The following is a 19,526-nucleotide window of genomic DNA, read 5'->3' on the forward strand; positions in this document are numbered from 1 at the left end:
TTCACGTAAGCAAGACATCCCCAAATCCTCAAGTACGAATACTTAGGAGCTTTGCCATTCCATAACTCGTATGGTGTTTTTTTCACTGCTTTAGTGTGGACGTTGTTCAACAACAATACCGCCGTTTCAAGCGCATAGCCCCAAAACGAAGGTGGAAGCTCAGTGAAGCTCATCATAGATCGAACCATGTCCAACAAAGTTCGATTACGACGCTCCGATACACCATTAAGCTGTGGTGTCATAGGAGGAGTCCACTGAGAGAGAATCCCATTCTCTTTCAGATAGTCCAAAAACTCGGTACTCAAGTATTCTCCACCTCGATCCGATCGAAGTGCTTTAATACTTTTACCTAGCTTGTTTTCTACTTCAGCCCTGAATTCTTTGAACTTTTCAAATGCTTCAGACTTATATTTCATTAAATATAAATACCCATACCTTGAATAATCATCAGTAAAGGTAATGAAGTAGGTGTGGCCATGTTGAGTCCCTACTCTAAATGGACCACAAACATCTGTATGGATCAAATCCAACAGATTCTGACTACGCTCAGGTTTCCCCTTAAAAGGAGATTTAGTCATTTTTCCTTTTAGGCAGGATTCACAAGTAGGTAGAGAATTAATATCAGACATATCAAACATGCCCTCTCCCACTAGCTTGTTCATCCTCCTTGAGGAAATATGACCTAGCCTAGCATGCCAAAGGTTTGCCGGGTTTTGACTATCGATTTTCCTTTTGTTTGTTGTCGCCGGTTTATCAACATAATTCACTGGAACGTCTTTTAGTTTTAAGTTGTATAGATCGTTTTCAAGTTGTCCATTTCCAATTAAACATTCATTCTTGTAAATATTGCAAATCCCATTCACAAAATTGCAAGAATAACCATCTCTATCAAGCATAGAAATAGAAATAATGTTTTTAATTAAATCTGGCACAAATAAAACATCTCTTAACAATAATTTAAAACCGTTCTGCAAAGTCAAACAAACATCTCCAATGGCCGTAGCTTCAACTCTGGAACCATTCCCGAGCCTCAGCTGGGTCTCACCCATTCTAAGCCTGCGACTTCTTGTCATCACCTGCAAATCATTGCAAATGTGAGATCCACATCCGATATCCAATACCCAAGAAGTTGTATTAAGTGACATGTTTATTTCAATATAGAACATACCCTTTGCAGTTCCCAACTGCTCAAGATATTCCTTGCAGTTGCGCTTCCAATGACCCGGCTTCTTGCAGTAATGGCAAACATCCTTGGATTTTCCATTGTTTGAAGCCTTTGTCTTTTGCTTCTTCTCGGGCTCGACTTTCTTGGGTGGGGTAGAACGTTTCTTGCCCTTCATACTTGGCCCCTTCTTAGCAGAAGATGAGGAGCCCACCAAGAAAGCTGACTTATCCTTCTTAAGTGTGGATTCATATGTAACGAGCATATTGACCATCTCTTCTAGGGTGGCCTCTATCTTGTTCATATTAAAATTTATCACAAATCCATCAAATGAAGAAGGAAGAGACAGAATCAATAAATCCACATTGAGTTCATGCTCCAACACCAAATCTAGGGTTGCCAACTTCTGTATGAGCCAAATCACTCGTACCCCATGATCACGGACCGAAGTCCCTTCACGCATGCGGCACGTCATCAACTCCTTAACAGTAGCGAACCTTTCAGCCCTCGACTGAGCCCCAAAAAGTTCCTTGAGTTGCGCGTGAATGTCAGCAGCATTCACCGTGTCCTCAAATCGCCTCTGGAGTTCATCAGACATCGAGGCTTGCATATAGCATTTGGTCTTGATGTCATTGTCACACCATGCATCAAGTTTGGCCAATTCCTCCGGACTTATGTCAGCTGGTGCTTCCTTCGGAGGTGCTTTCTCTAACACGTAGAGCATTTTCTCCGAAGTTAAGACAATCTTCAACTTCCGGAACCATTCCGTATAGTTGGCGCCAGTCAACTTGTTTTGTTCGAGGATCGAGAATAATGGATTTCGCGAATTCATTGTATGAAATACTGAAAAGAAAAACAGACATATATCAATGATTGTTTAACAATTTACTAAGACATAAAATAGGCGAATTTAATTTTATGAATCTCACTCCCACTATTTTAACGATTTCACCACCCTCTAGTGAAAACGGGAAACTTTTTCCTTAGTGAGAACATGGAGTCCAATTGACAAACTTATGGTCCCGAATAATATCAGCCAACCATAATTCTCAAAAGGTAGAGCCCAATTGCTTCCAAAGCAACCCCCATGTGTTTACCTCATGTCCAATAAGGGCCCAATAATATGACGCCGTTTAAAGTGACATGTCAAGATGACCCATCAATATTAAGTTGTGACTGACGGTCGCCATGTGGATCCCCCAATAATATGAGCCGATCCCATGGGAGTTCCACCCAACTTACAACATTTGTCGATCCAATGTACAGCTTTCCGACGGACGGGCCCCCCCAATAATATGAGCCGGACCGTATCCGCGGGTAGCATCACATACATTGACCGTTGATGGAAGGTGGGAACATTTAAACAAATTTAAATTTCTTTTATTTATCTTGATATAAATTTTAAATCATATTTAAAATGAGGGATTTTTAATTATAAAAATATTTGTCTCATCATATTCATTTTATTGCATGCTTGCCGGATTCACGCAATTTATGTCTAAACATGCATACAATCATAATATCAAATATTATATAGGATGATCGATTCCATTTCTAATTGACCCGTGGTTGCCAATCACGGGTCTTAGTCCAATCCTAGGTAATATGCAGTATGCAATGCAATCCTATTACATGTGCTTCCAATTTACATTTCTTCAGTCTTTATTGTCTGCTGGGCCCACCATCTTCAAATCTTGATCTCCCACTAAATCTAATGCATTTACAATAAATAACAATGACAAGTAGGGGATACATTTTTAGGGGTGGGAACGGGCTATAAACCAAGCCCACTTTTATTACATATGACATTCATATCGGGCCATAAACCAGCCCATTAATAAAACCAACAACAATAAAAACAAAATATAAATTCCTAACATACACCTACAAAATTGGTCATGGCAATCGATCATCCTTATCCAATAACATTTAATTCAAAATTAATTTATTGGATAACATGCAGTGGCAATTCAAATTTAAACAAGATAAAATCATATTTTATATATAAAATCTCATTTCACATATAAAATCATATTTTATCTCTATATCAAATAAAATCATATTTTATCTATAAAATCCAATTTTACAAATAAAATCATATTTTACTCAATATATCATAAGATCATATCTTATCATCAATTGTACCAAAATAATTGATTTCAAAATTCAATTTACGGATAAAACATTAAAATTTTCCAAAAATTCAAATTTATCCAAAATCAATTTTAAAATTTACGGACTCGAACAATTCGATCCGAAATCTCGTGAACCAATCAAAAACAATTTTTGACCGGACCAAAAATAAAATTTTATCACATTAAAATTAATTTTAAATAATAATTTAATTTTTCCCGCGGGCCGCCCGGGACACTCCCGGGCCGGCCCGCACCCGGGGCGCGGGTCGGGGGCAGCCCGGCTGCCCCCTTAGGGCAGCGACTCTCGCTGCCCTGGCGGCGCCTGGTGCCGCCGCTGGGCGGCGCACCTGGGCAGCGCCGAGCGCTGCCCTGCGCAGCGCCCAGCGCTGCGCTGGGCAGCGCACAGCGCTGCCCTGGGCGGCGCCGTGCGCCCCCTTTGGGCGGCGACGTGCGCCCCCTTTGGGCGGCGCCGTGCGCCTCCCCCGGGGGCAGCGACCATCGCCGCCCCCTCCGGGCAGCGATCCAATCGCTGCCCGGGTTTTGCCCCGAAAAAAAAAAAATTTTATTTAAAAATATTTATTTTGTTTCAAAAATCGAGACTCAAAAATTTTGTACAATTGATTAATTCAATCGTTTGATCTGAGCAACCTGGCTCTGATACCACTGTTGGTAAACTGGCGGTCAGATCAATCACGATTGATACCCGGTGCAGCGGAAGTTTAAAAATTTTATCATGGAACAATTCCATGGTGTGGGTATCAACCATTCAACGATTAAATTATTGTGTGTGTAAAATTCAAATAACAATTAATTAAATTTTACCTTCAATCTCGAAGCGAGATTAATGGACACCACACAGATTTCTCTGCGCTTCTTGTATCTCCCAGGAACTGATGAACTCCTTCAATCAGGTCCACGAATGGGGTTTAAATCCCTCTGATAGATTGCACTAGAAAATCTATCAGAAGTTTTCTGCGAAGAGATTAAACGAATCTGATTCGTTATTCCTGACTGCGATTCAAAATCACAGACCGAAATTTTCTCTGACAGAGTGGGAGTGTTCGGCCGAAACTTTATGAGAGAGGGGCTAGGGTTCGAAATTTTTGCTCTCAAAAATAATGACCTGTTGTGTCTAATTTCTGTACTGCAATAACTTATTTATAATGCAGGCCACTAACACCTTAGGGCCCATTAGTCATAAGTTGAGGCCCGACAAGCAAAGCCCGCTCGTTCAGAAATTAATATAAAATTCATCGTGACTCCGATTGATAAACCGATTTTACCAATGTGCACAGAAACCATTTCTGCACATTTTAAAGTCAAAATAAATTTTCCTGAATCCGAATTCAGTGGTTTCCTAAAATGTCCATCCCTATGTCATTTTAGGAAATCCTACTCCCTTACTCTTATTTAAGAAGTCCAACTCCTTAGTTCATTAAATTTAACTCTTTAAATTTAACTATCTCAACGGGGATTAAAACTCCATTACACTGTGTGACCCTCAATGGTTCAGGGATACAGCTAGCCGTGGGCTCACAACTCCTTGTGACTCGGAACAACACTTTCCGACTTGCCCAACGAATCATGGTAAAGCGCCTAGCAACATCGCCCCATGATTCCCTAGGTATCACTGATAGTGCCTACAAGAACCAGTAGATTTTGGTTAGCGTACAGTACGGTCCCTTCATCCATATATCCCGATCGAATCAACAACCATTGGTATATCGAGAGTCGCTCAAGATTCGATAACTATGCAATGCATCTTGAAGATCAAATTAGTGACATCGCATGTGCTACTAAGAAACCATTTCTTAAATCACATCAAGTACTCTGGCCAGAGATTTGTCACACTAATATCTCCTCAGATCGCATAGGATATCCACACTCGCAAGTATGTGGTGAATCCTTGACAACAATGCATTGACTCCTATATGTGTCGTAACTGTACCCAATCTCGACACCTGATGACCCCCATAGAGTCGGTAAACGAGTCAAAGCACAGCACTAGCATATAGAGTCTCCATGATGTTTCAAGTCGTAAGGACTAATGGTGTACAACCAAAACCGCGGACTTTATCCACTCGATAAGTGATAACCACTTGGAAAGTCCGGATAGGGTAGTTCGATTATTCATCCTATGAATATCCATTTGCATGCTTCGAACATCTCCATGTTCCCTACCAATGAAACGTGGTACTCCGCATCGCAAATGCTAGTCTCAAACTCGAGCGATCCTTATCCTTATTATCGGACGGCTCAATCGACTAGGAACGGTTTTTAGAATATACAGTGACTATAAGATGTATTTCATGATAGACATCTCCATGTTCTACCACATCTTACATACACTATAGTATATTCAAGGTCTTTATCAAAACAACAATAGTATATCACAATATAACAATATGAAGTAATATAAAGTCATTGCCATAAAAGTGTAAATAATATTAAACAAAAGATTGTTTATACAAAGAGTCATCAAAGCCCATAGCCACACAGTTGGCTCACTGGGCACCCACTCTTACAGTAAGGGCACTGATTGTAGCGATTGAAATATCTCGTGTCCTAACCTTTGATTATCAAATGGGTCCTCGTCGAGTAATAAACAGAAACACACCGCCAGTTATCCCTGCGACTGAGCAAGCTAGCACTGAAGTTGATCAGTTGGACGCTTCAGCGACTCCTATGGAAACCTTGCTGAAGAGGTTTCAGTCGTTCAATCCGCCGTTGTTGATGGGTTCAGAAAATCCAGTTGACTGTGAGAGTTGGTTGGATGATATGGATCAGTTGTTTGATTCCATTGACTACACAGATGACCGCCGAATCAGGTTAGTAATTCATCAGCTGCGTGGTGGTGCTAAGAGCTGGTGGATCATGACAAAGAAAGCATTTGAGAGTAGAGGTACAGAGGTTACTTGGACTCTTTTTAAATCTGAGTTTTATAAGCGGTTTTTCCCTATCTCGCATCGTAAGGATAAGGGAGCAGAGTTTGCAAATCTGAAGCAAGGGAATCTGAACATTGAAGAGTACGTGGCTAAGTTCGATAGTCTGTTGCGTTTTGCACCGCTAATTGCCGGAGATGAAGAAGCTAAGGCAGATCAGTTCATCAATGGTTTGAACCCCGACGTCTTCACGTTGGTAAACACCAACAGGCCTAACAACTTTGCGGATGCTATGAATTACGCAAAGGGAGCGGAAGCAGGCTTGTGGAGGCAAAGAGGTAACCAGGTAGCACCTCAGCAGCAGAGGCAGTATCAGAACCAACCATCTCAGTATCAGAACCAGCAGCAGAGGTATGAAGGTGGTAACAATTGAAAGAGTGGGTGCCCAGTGAGCCAACTTGTGGCTATGGGCTTTGATGACTCTTTGTACAAACGATCTTTTGTTTAATATAATCTACACTTTTATTAATGGCAATGACTTTATCTTTCTTCATATTGTTATATTATGATATACTATTGTTGTTTTGATAAAGACCTTGAATATACTATAGTGTATGTAAGATGTGGTAGAACATGGGGATGTCTATCATGAAATACATCTTATAGTCACTGTATATTCTAAACTGTTCCTAGTCGATTGTGTTGGAAAAAACTGGCGGTCAGATCAATCACGATTGATACCCGGTGCAGCGGAAGTTTAAAATTTTTATCATGGAACAATTCCATGGTGTGGGTATCAACCATTCAACGATTAAATTATTGTGTGTGTAAAATTCAAATAACAATTAATTAAATTTTACCTTCAATCTCGAATCGAGATTAATGGACACCACACAGATTTCTCTGCGCTTCTTGTATCTCCCAGGAACTGATGAACTCCTTCAATCAGGTCCACGAATGGGGTTTAAATCCCTCTGATAGATTGCACTAGAAAATCTATCAGAAGTTTTCTGCGAAGAGATTAAACGAATCTGATTCGTTATTCCTGACTGCAATTAAAAATCACAGACCGGAATTTCTCGGACAGAGGGTAAGGGTTCGGCCGATTTCTTTTGAGAGGAGGCTAGGGTTTCGAAAATCCTGTCTCAAAAATTATGACCTGTTGTGTCTAATTTCTGTACTACAATAACTTATTTATAATGCAGGCCACTAACACCTTAGGGCCCATTAGTCATAAGCTAGGGCCCGACAAGCAAAGCCCGCACGTTCAGAAATTAATATAAAATTCATCGTGACTCCAATTGATGAACCAATTTCACCAATGTGCACAGAAACCATTTCTGCACATTTTAAAGTCAAAATAAATTTTCCTGAATCCGAATTCAGTGGTTTTCCAAAAAAATGTCCATCCCTATGTCATTTTAGGAAATCCTACTCCCTTACTCTTATTTAAGAAGTCCAACTCCTTAGTTCATTAAATTTAACTCTTTAAATTTAACTATCTCAACGGGGATTAAAACTCCATTACACTGTGTGACCCTCAATGGTTCAGGGATACAGCTAGCCGTGGGCTCACAACTCCTTGTGACTCGGAACAACACTTTCCGACTTGCCCAACGAATCAAGGTAAAGCGCCTAGCAACATCGCCCCATGATTCCCTAGGTATCACTGATAGTGCCTACAAGAACCAGTAGATTTTGGTTAGCGTACAGTACGGTCCCTTCATCCATATATCCCGATCGAATCAACAACCATTGGTATATCGAGAGTCGCTCAAGATTCGATAACTATGCAATACATCTTGAAGATCAAATTAGTGACATCGCATGTGCTACTAAGAAACCATTTCTTAAATCACATCAAGTACTCTGGCCAGAGATTTATCACACTAATATCTCCTCAGATCGCATAGGATATCCACACTCGCAAGTATGTGGTGAATCCTTGACAACAATGCATTGACTCCTATATGTGTCGTAACTGTACCCAATCTCGACACCTGATGACCCCCATAGAGTCGGTAAACGAGTCAAAGCACAGCACTAGCATATAGAGTCTCCATGATGTTTCAAGTCGTAAGGACTAATGGTGTACAACCAAAACCGCGGACTTTATCCACTCGATAAGTGATAACCACTTGGAAAGTCCGGATAGGGTAGTTCGATTATTCATCCTATGAATATCCATTTGCATGCTTCGAACATCTCCATGTTCCCTACCAATGAAACGTGGTACTCCGCATCGCAAATGCTAGTCTCAAACTCGAGCGATCCTTATCCTTATTATCGGACGGCTCAATCGACTAGGAACGGTTTTTAGAATATACAGTGACTATAAGATGTATTTCATGATAGACATCTCCATGTTCTACCACATCTTACATACACTATAGTATATTCAAGGTCTTTATCAAAACAACAATAGTATATCACAATATAACAATATGAAGTAATATAAAGTCATTGCCATAAAAGTGTAAATAATATTAAACAAAAGATTGTTTATACAAAGAGTCATCAAAGCCCATAGCCACACAGTTGGCTCACTGGGCACCCACTCTTACAGATTGAGCCGTCCAATAATAAGGATAAGGATCGCTCGAGTTTGAGACTAGCATTTGCGATGCGGAGTACCACGTTTCATTGGTAGGGAACATGGAGATGTTCGAAGCATGCAAATGGATATTCATAGGATGAATAATCGAACTACCCCATCCGGACTTTCCAAGTGGTTATCACTTATCGAGTGGATAAAGTCCGCGGTTTTGGTTGTACACCATTAGTCCTTACTACTTGAAACATCATGGAGACTCTATATGCTAGTACTGTGCTTTGACCCGTTTACCGACTCTATGGGGGTCATCAGGTGTCGGGATTGGGTACAGTTACAACACATATAGGAGTCGATGCATTGTTGTCAAGGATTCACCACATACTTGCGAGTGTGGATATCCTATGCGATCTGAGGAGATATTAGTGTGACGAATCTCTGGCCAGAGTACTTGATGTGATTTAAGAAATGGTTTCTTAGTAGCACATGCGATGTCACTAATTTGATCTTCAAGATGTATTGCATAGTTATCGAATCTTGAGCGACTCTCGATATACCAATGGTTGTTGATTCGATCGGGATATATGGATGAAGGGACCGTACTGTACGCTAACCAAAATCTACTGGTTCTTGTAGGCACTATCAGTGATACCTAGGGAATCATGGGGCGATGTTGCTAGGCGCTTTACCATGATTCGTTGGGCAAGTCGGAAATCGTTGTTCCGAGTCACAAGGAGTTGTGAGCCCACGGCTAGCTGTATCCCTGAACCATTGAGGGTCACACAGTGTAATGGAGTTTTAATCCCCGTTGAGATAGTTAAATTTAAAGAGTTAAATTTAATGAATAAAGAAGTTGGACTTCTTAAATAAGAGTAAGGGAGTAGGATTTCCTAAAATGACATGGGGATGTACATTTTTGGAAACCACTGAATTCGGATTCAGGAAAATTTATCTTGACTTTAAAATGTGCAGAAATGGTTTCTGTGCACATTGGTAAAATCGGTTTATCAATTGGAGTCACGATGAATTTTATATTAATTTCTGAACATGCGGGCTTTGCTTGTCGGGCCTCAACTTATGACTAATGGGCCCTAAGGTGTTAGTGGCCTGCATTATAAATAAGTTATTGCAGTACAGAAATTACACACAACTGGTCATAATTTTGAGAGCAAAATTTCGAAACCCTAGCCTCCTCTCAAGAATATTTCGGCCGACCCCTCCCTCTCTCTGTCAGAGAAATTCCGGTCTGTGATTTTGAATTGCAGTCTGGAATAAGCGAATCAAATTCGTTATTCTCTTCGCAGAAAACTTCTGATAGATTTTCTAGTGCAATCTATCAGAGGGATTAAACCTCCATTCGTGGACCTGATTGAAGGAGTTCATCGGTTCCAGGGAGAGACAACAAGAGCAGAGAAATCTGTTGGAGTCCAATAATCTCGATTCGAGATTGAAGGTAAAATTTAATAATTGTTATTTAAATTTTACACACACTTATAATTTAATCGTTGAACGGTTGATACCCACAATATGGAATTGTTCCATAATAAAATTTTTAAACTTCCGCTGCACCGGGTATCAATCGTGATTGATCTGAACGCCAGTTTTCCAACAGTGGTATCAGAGCCAGGTTGCTCAGATCAAACGATTAAATTAATCGATTGTACAAAAATTTTTGAGTCTCGGTTTTTGAAACAAAATAAATATTTTTAAATAAAAATAAAAAAAAATTTTCGGGGCAAAACCCGGGCAGCGATTGGATCGCTGCCCGGTGGGGCAGCAATTGTTGCTGCCCCGGGCGGCGCACGGCGCCGCCCACGGCGGCGCACGGCGCCGCCCATGGGCGACGCTCGGCACCTCCCAGGGCGGCGCACGGCGCCGCCAGGGCAGCAACTGTTGCTGCCCTAAAGGGGCAGCCGGGCTGCCCCGGCCCGCGCCCACGGGTGCGGGCCGGCCCGGGAGTGTCCCGGGCGGCCCGCGGGAAAAATTAAATTTTTATTTAAAATTAATTTTAATGTGTTAAAATTTTATTTTTGGTCCGGTCAAAATTGTTTTTGATTGGTTCACGAGATTTCGGATCGAATTGTTCGAGTCCGTAAACTTTAAAATTGATTTTTGGATAAATTTGAATTTTTGGAAAATTTTAATATTTTATCCTTAAATTGAATTTTGAAATCAATTATTTTTGGTACAATTGATGATAAGATTTGATCTTATGAATATATTGAGTAAAATATGATTTTATCCATAAAATTGGATTTTGTAGATAAAATATGATTTTATTTGATAAAGAGATAAAATATGATTTTATATGTAAAATGAGATTTTATATATAAAATATGATTTTATCCTGTTTAAATTTGAATTGCCACTGCATGTTATCCAATAAATTAATTTTGAATTAAATGTTATTGGATAAGGATGATCGATTGCCATGACCAATTTTGTAGGTGTATGTTAGGAATTTACATTTGTTTTTATTGTTGTTGGTTTTATTAATGGGCCTGGTTTATGGCCCAGTATGAATGTCATATGTAATAAAAGTGGGCTTGGTTTATGGCCCGTTCCCACCCCCTAAAAAAAATGTATCCCCTACTTGTCATTGTTATTTATTGTAAATACATTAGATTTAGTGGGAGATCAAGATTTGAAGATGGTGGGCCCAGCAGACAATAAAGACAGAAGAAATGTAAATTGGAAGCACATGTAATAGGATTGCATTGCATACTGCATATTACCTAGGATTGGACTAAGACTCGTGATTGGCAACCACGGGTCAATTAGAAATGGAATCGATCATCCTATATAATATATGATATTATGATTGTATGCATGTTTTAGACATAATTGCGTGAATCCGGCAAGCATGCAATAATTTGAAATTGATGAGACAAATTTTTATAATTAAAAATCCCTCATTTTAAATATGATTTAAAATTGATATCAAGATAAATAAAGGAAATTTAAATTTGTTTAAATATTCCTACCTTCCATCAACGGTCAATGTATGAGATGCTACCCGCGGATACGGTCCGGCTCATATTATTGGGGGGGCCCGTTCGTCGGAAAGCTGTACATTGGATCGACAAATGTTGTAAGTTGGGTGGAACTCCCATGGGATCAGCTCATATTATTGGGGGATCCACATGGCGACCGTCCATCACAACTTAATATTGATGGGTCATCTTGACATGTCACTTTAAACGGCGTCATATTATTGGGCCCTTATTGGACATGAGGTAAACACATGGGGGTTGCTTTGAAAGCAATTGGGCTCTACCTTTTGAGAATTATGGTTGGCTGATATTATTCGGGACCATAAGTTTGTCAATTGGACTCCATGTTCTCACTAAAGAAAAAATTTCCCGTTTTCACTAGAGGGTAGTGAAATCGTTAAAATAGTGGGAGTGAGATTCATAAAATTAAATTCGCCTATTTTATGTCTTAGTAAATTGCTTAAACAATCATTGATATATGTCTGTTTTTCTTTTCAGTATTTCATACGATGAATTCGCGTAATCCTTTATTCTCGATCCTCGAACAAAACAAGCTGACTGGCGCAAACTATACGGAATGGTTCCGGAAGTTGAAGATTGTCTTGACTTCGGAGAAGATGCTCTACGTGTTAGAGAAATCACCTCCGAAGGAAGCACCAGCTGACGTAAGTCCAGAGGAATTGGCCAAACTTGATGCATGGTGGGACCATGACATCAAGACCAAATGCTATATGCAAGCCTCGATGTCTGATGAACTCCAGAGGCGATTTGAGGACACCGTGAATGCTGCTGACATTCACGCTCAACTCAAGGAACTTTTTGGGGCTCAATCGAGGGCTGAAAGGTTCGCTACTGTTAAGGAGCTAATGACGTGTTGCATGCGTGAAGGGACTTCGGTCCGTGATCATGGGGTACGAGTGATTTGGCTCATACAGAAGTTAGCAACTCTTGATTTGGTGTTGGAGCATGAACTCAATGTGGATTTACTGCTTCTGTCTCTTCCTTCTTCGTTTGACGGATTTGTGGTAAATTTTAATATGAACAAGATAGAGGCCACCCTTGAAGAGATGGTCAATATGCTTGTGACATATGAATCCACACTAAAGAAGGATAAACCAGCTTTCTTGGTGGGCTCCTCATCTTCCGCTAAGAAGGGGCCAAGTACGAAGGGTAAGAAACGTTCTGCCCCACCCAAGAAAGTCGAACCCGAGAAGAAGCACAAGACAAAGGCTTCAAACAATGGAAAATCCAAGGATGTTTGCCATTACTGCAAGAAGCCCGGTCATTGGAAGCGCAACTGCAAGGAATATCTAGAGCAGTTGGGAACTGCAAAGGGTATGTTCTATATTGAAATAAACATTTCACTTAATACTACTTCTTGGGTATTGGATACCGGATGTGGATCTCACATTTGCAATGATTTGCAGGTGATGACAAGAAGTCGCAGGCTTAGAATGGGTGAGACCCAGCTGAGGCTCGGGAATGGTTCCAGAGTTGAAGCTACAGCCATTGGAGATGTTTGTTTAATTTTGCAGAACGGTTTTAAGTTATTTTTAAGAGATGTTTTATTTGTTCCGGATTTAATTAAAAACATTATTTCTGTTTCTATGCTAGATAGAGATGGTTATTCTTGCAATTTTGTGAATGGGATTTGCAATATTTACAAGAATGAATGTTTGATTGGAAATGGACAACTTGAAAACGATCTATACAACTTAAAACTAAAAGACGTTCCAATAAATTATATTGATAAACCGGCGACAACAAACAAAAGGAAAATCGATAGTCAAAACCCGGCAAACCTTTGGCACGCTAGACTAGGTCATATTTCCTCAAGGAGGATGAACAAGCTAGTGGGAGAGGGCATGTTTGATATGTCTGATATTAACTCTCTACCTACTTGTGAATCCTGCCTAAAAGGGAAAATGACTAAATCTCCTTTTAAGGGGAAACCTGAGCGTAGTCAAAATCTGTATCTGTTGGATTTGATCCATACAGATGTTTGTGGTCCATTTAGAGTTGGGACTCAATATGGCCACACCTACTTCATTACCTTTACTGATGATTATTCAAGGTATGGGTATTTATATTTAATGAAATATAAGTCTGAAGCATTTGAAAAGTTCAAAGAATTCAAGGCTGAAGTAGAAAACAAGCTAGGAAAAAGTATTAAAGCACTTCGATCGGATCGAGGTGGAGAATACTTGAGTACCGAGTTTTTGGACTATCTGAAAGAGAATGGGATTCTCTCTCAGTGGACTCCTCCTATGACACCACAGCTGAATGGTGTATCGGAGCGTCGTAATCGAACTTTGTTGGACATGGTTCGATCCATGATGAGCTTCACTGAGCTTCCACCTTCGTTTTGGGGCTATGCGCTTGAAACGGCGGTATTGTTGTTGAACAACGTCCACACTAAAGCAGTGAACAAAACACCATACGAGTTATGGAATGGCAAAGCTCCTAAGTATTCGTACTTGAGGATTTGGGGATGTCCTGCTTACGTGAAGTGGACAGTGGGAGATAAGTTGGATAGTCGATCCAGCTTATGTTATTTTGTAGGGTATCCGAAGAATTCAATCGGATATTATTTCTATTATCCTGCTGAAACAAAGGTGTTTGTTTCTAGGAATGCCACCTTCTTGGAGAAGGAGTTCTTATTGGATAAGAAAGGCGAGATGATGGAACTCGAAGAAGTTCGAGAAGAACCCGAAATACAAAATAACGATCCTACGCCTCAGGAACCATTACTGGACAAGCCTGAACCTAGAAGATCCGAGAGGACTTCTAGACCTCCTGTTCGATATGGTCTTCTTCTTGAAGGGGATCAAGATGAACCCGACATTGGATGTGATCCAAGAAACTTCAAGGAAGCAATTTCTGATGCGGATTCAAATTTATGGCTTGAAGCTATGCAGTCTGAATTGGATTCAATGCATACAAACCAAGTTTGGTCTTTAGTAGATCCTCCTGATGGAATTGTTCCAATAGGGTGTAAATGGATCTACAAGAGAAAGCTTGGGCCTGATGGTAAGGTATTGACCTACAAGGCGCGATTGGTGGCGAAAGGTTACACTCAAAGACAAGGAGTTGACTATGATGAAACTTTTTCACCAGTTGCAATGTTCAAGTCCATAAGAATCCTTATTGCCATAGCTCCATGGTATGACTATGAGATATGGCAAATGGATGTGAAGACTGCTTTTCTTAATGGAGACATTAAGGAAGAAATCTATATGAAGCAGCCAGAGGGGTTCACATCCATGGGAAGCGAGCATAAGGTATGCAAGCTTCAGAGATCAATTTATGGTCTAAAACAAGCATCAAGAAGTTGGAACCAGAAATTTGATGAAACAATAAAAGATTTTGGTTTCATCAAGAACCCGGAGGAACCGTGCGTGTACAAGAAAGTAGTTAAGGATGCTGTGACATTCTTAGTACTTTATGTTGATGACATCCTACTCATTGGGAATGATGTAGGGATGTTGCAGTCAACAAAGATATGGTTATCAGGTAGATTCTCGATGAAGGATTTGGGTGAGGCATCCTACATTCTTGGGATACAGATCTATAGAGATAGATCTAAGAGAATGATAGGACTCACTCAATCAACCTACATCGACACCATATTGAAACGGTTTTCAATGGATGGGTCCAAGAGAGGACATCTACCCATGTGTCATGGAGTTTCTTTATCCAAGTCTATGTGTCCCAAGACTGATGCAGAGATAGAGAATATGATACATGTACCATATGCGTCAGCTATAGGTAGTATCATGTATGGGATGATATCTACCAGACCGGATGTAGCATTTGCTCTGAGTGTCACGAGCAGATATCAGGCTAATCCTGGTCAAATGCATTGGAAAGCCGTGAAGGACATTCTTAAGTACTTACGAAGGACTAAGAATATGTTCATGGTATATGGAGGACGAGATCTGAAATTGGAAGGCTATACCGACTCTAGCTTCCAAAGTGACGTGGATGACTCGAAGTCAACCTCTGGATTTGTGTTCATGCTCAATGGCGGTGCTGTCTCTTGGAAGAGTTCCAAGCAGGACACCACAGCGGATTCCACCACTGAGGCTGAATACATTGCAGCATCAGCTGCTGCTAAAGAGGCCGTTTGGATGAGGAAGTTCGTCCAAGAGTTGGGCGTCATTCCTGAATTTGTTGGTCCAGTCCCGGTGTACTGTGACAAAACGGGTGCCGTTGCTCAAGCAAAGGAACCAAGGTCTCATCAAAGATCCAAACACGTACTGAGGAAATACCACATCATCCGGGAGATTGTGGAAAGAGGAGACATCACTGTCGAACGAGTGGCCTCTGCAGACAATATCGCTGATCCGCTTACTAAGCCCTTGCCAGGACCATTGTTTGACAAACATCGCGAAGCAATGGGTCTACGTAGTATGACTAGTTGGCTATAGGGCAAGTGGGAGATTGAAAGAGTGGGTGCCCAGTGAGCCAACTTGTGGCTATGGGCTTTGATGACTCTTTGTACAAACGATCTTTTGTTTAATATAATCTACACTTTTATTAATGGCAATGACTTTATCTTTCTTCATATTGTTATATTATGATATACTATTGTTGTTTTGATAAAGACCTTGAATATACTATAGTGTATGTAAGATGTGGTAGAACATGGGGATGTCTATCATGAAATACATCTTATAGTCACTGTATATTCTAAACTGTTCCTAGTCGATTAAGCCGTCCGATAATAAGGATAAGGATCGCTCGAGTTTGAGACTAGCATTTGCGATGTGGAGTACCACGTTTCATTGGTAGGGAACATGGAGATGTTCGAAGCATGCAAATGGATATTCATAGGATGAATAATTGAACTACCCCATCCGGACTTTCCAAGTGGTTATCACTTATCGAGTGGATAAAGTCCGCGGTTTTGGTTGTACACCATTAGTCCTTACTACTTGAAACATCATGGAGACTCTATATGCTAGTACTGTGCTTTGACCCGTTTACCGACTCTATGGGGGTCATCAGGTGTCGGGATTGGGTACAGTTACAACACATATAGGAGTCGATGCATTGTTGTCAAGGATAAACCACATACTTGCGAGTGTGGATATCCTATGCGATCTGAGGAGATATTAGTGTGACGAATCTCTGGCCAGAGTACTTGATGTTATTTAAGAAATGGTTTCTTAGTAGCACATGCGATGTCACTAATTTGATCTTCAAGATGTATTGCATAGTTATCGAATCTTGAGCGACTCTCGATATACCAATGGTTGTTGATTCGATCGGGATATATGGATGAAGGGACCGTACTGTACGCTAACCAAAATCTACTGGTTCTTGTAGGCACTATCAGTGATACCTAGGGAATCATGGGGCGATGTTGCTAGGCGCTTTACCATGATTCGTTGGGCAAGTCGGAAATCGTTGTTCCGAGTCACAAGGAGTTGTGAGCCCACGGCTAGCTGTATCCCTGAACCATTGAGGGTCACACAGTGTAATGGAGTTTTAATCCCCGTTGAGATAGTTAAATTTAAAGAGTTAAATTTAATGAATAAAGAAGTTGGACTTCTTAAATAAGAGTAAGGGAGTAGGATTTCCTAAAATGACATGGGGATGTACATTTTTGGAAACCACTGAATTCGGATTCAGGAAAATTTATCTTGACTTTAAAATGTGCAGAAATGGTTTCTGTGCACATTGGTAAAATCGGTTTATCAATTGGAGTCACGATGAATTTTATATTAATTTCTGAACATGCGGGCTTTGCTTGTCGGGCCTCAACTTATGACTAATGGGCCCTAAGGTGTTAGTGGCCTGCATTATAAATAAGTTATTGCAGTACAGAAATTACACACAACTGGTCATAATTTTGAGAGCAAAATTTCGAAACCCTAGCCTCCTCTCAAGAATATTTCGGCCGACCCCTCCCTCTCTCTGTCAGAGAAATTCCGGTCTGTGATTTTGAATTGCAGTCTGGAATAAGCGAATCAAATTCGTTATTCTCTTCGCAGAAAACTTCTGATAGATTTTCTAGTGCAATCTATCAGAGGGATTAAACCTCCATTCGTGGACCTGATTGAAGGAGTTCATCGGTTCCAGGGAGAGACAACAAGAGCAGAGAAATCTGTTGGAGTCCAATAATCTCGATTCGAGATTGAAGGTAAAATTTAATAATTGTTATTTAAATTTTACACACACTTATAATTTAATCGTTGAACGGTTGATACCCACAATATGGAATTGTTCCATAATAAAATTTTTAAACTTCCGCTGCACCGGGTATCAATCGTGATTGATCTGAACGCCAGTTTTCCAACAACAGTGGGGGAAACAGAAAGGATCAGTACAAAGCAAGAGGTAAACAGTTCAAGAGGCAAGGAAACAGTTCGTCCAGTTCCAGTGGTTCGAAGCAATTCAGTTCAGGACCGAGTTCTGGGTCATCATCCTTGTACTGCAGCAAGTGTGGAGGAAGACACTCACCGGATCAGTGTGTGGGAGTCTTCGGCAATTGTAACACATGTCAGCTACCGGGACACTTCTCTAAGGTGTGCCCTCAACGTAACAGAGATAGAGCTCAGAGTGGGAGTTCGTCTAGACCTGCAGCTCAGCCTGAGAGGCAGTCTTCTGCAGTGCACTCTTTCTAGCCTCAGCAGCAGAACCGACAGGGAGGTAACTCTAGTGCAAATCAGCCTCCGAGACAGCAAGCACAAGTCCTTGCATTGACAGAGGATTAGGCTCAGGCAGCACCTGACGATGTCATAGCAGGTAACTGTTCGATTTTCGGTTATTCTGCTCATGTCTTGATAGATACGGGTGCTTCCCATTCTTTTATCTCTGAGAAATTCATATTATTGCATGCTTTGCCAACTGAATTGTTGCCTACAGTAGTAGCTGTTACTTCACCTTTGGGTGGAGGAATTGTTTCTGTCAGACTAGTCAGGAACTGTGAACTTTGTTTTGAGGGGAATTTGTTAGAATTCGACTGTATTGTGCTTGGGTTGTCAGATTTTGATTGTATTGTCGGTATAGATGCTTTGACCAAGTACAGGGCAACAGTCGATTGTTTTCTGAAGGTTGTCCGATTCAGACCTGAAAGGGCAGACGAGTGGAAATTCTTTGGTAAGGGTTCTCGATCTAGAATTCCTTTGATTTCAGTGTTATCTATGACTCGTTTGCTACAGAAAGGTGCATAAGGATTTTTGGTGTATGCAGTTGATGTACTGAAATCTAACCCAGCTTTGGTCGATATACCAGTGGTTAGAGATTTTGCGGATGTGTTCCCGGAAGATGTTCCTGGTTTGCCACCTATTCGAGAAATCGAATTCAGCATTGACTTAGTGCCAGGTACTCAACCTATTTCAAAAGCTCCTTATCGTATGGAACTTGTTGAATTGAGAGAGTTGAAGGAGCAGCTTGAGGATTTGATTGCCAAGGGATACATCAGACCTAGTGTATCGCCTTGGGGTGCTCCTGTTCTATTCGTTCGGAAGAAGGATGGTTCTATGCGGCTCTGTATCGACTACCGTCAATTGAATCAGGCTACAGTTAAGAACAGGTATCCTTTACCCCGAATAGATGACTTGTTTGATCAGCTGCAGGGTTCTTCTGTCTACTCTAAGATTGATCTGAGGTCAGGTTATCACCAGTTGAGAGTGCGAGAGGAAGACGTTCCTAAGATCGCATTCAGGACGAGGTATGGTCATTTCGAGTTTATAGTCATGCCGTTCGGATTGACTAACGCTCCAGCGGTTTTTATGGGTTTGATGAACCGTATCTTTCAGCGTTATTTAGATGAGTTTGTCATTATCTTTATCG

Source organism: Henckelia pumila, chromosome 2 (genome assembly GCF_033568475.1).
Source record: "Henckelia pumila isolate YLH828 chromosome 2, ASM3356847v2, whole genome shotgun sequence".
Classification (NCBI taxonomy): Eukaryota; Viridiplantae; Streptophyta; class Magnoliopsida; order Lamiales; family Gesneriaceae; genus Henckelia; species Henckelia pumila.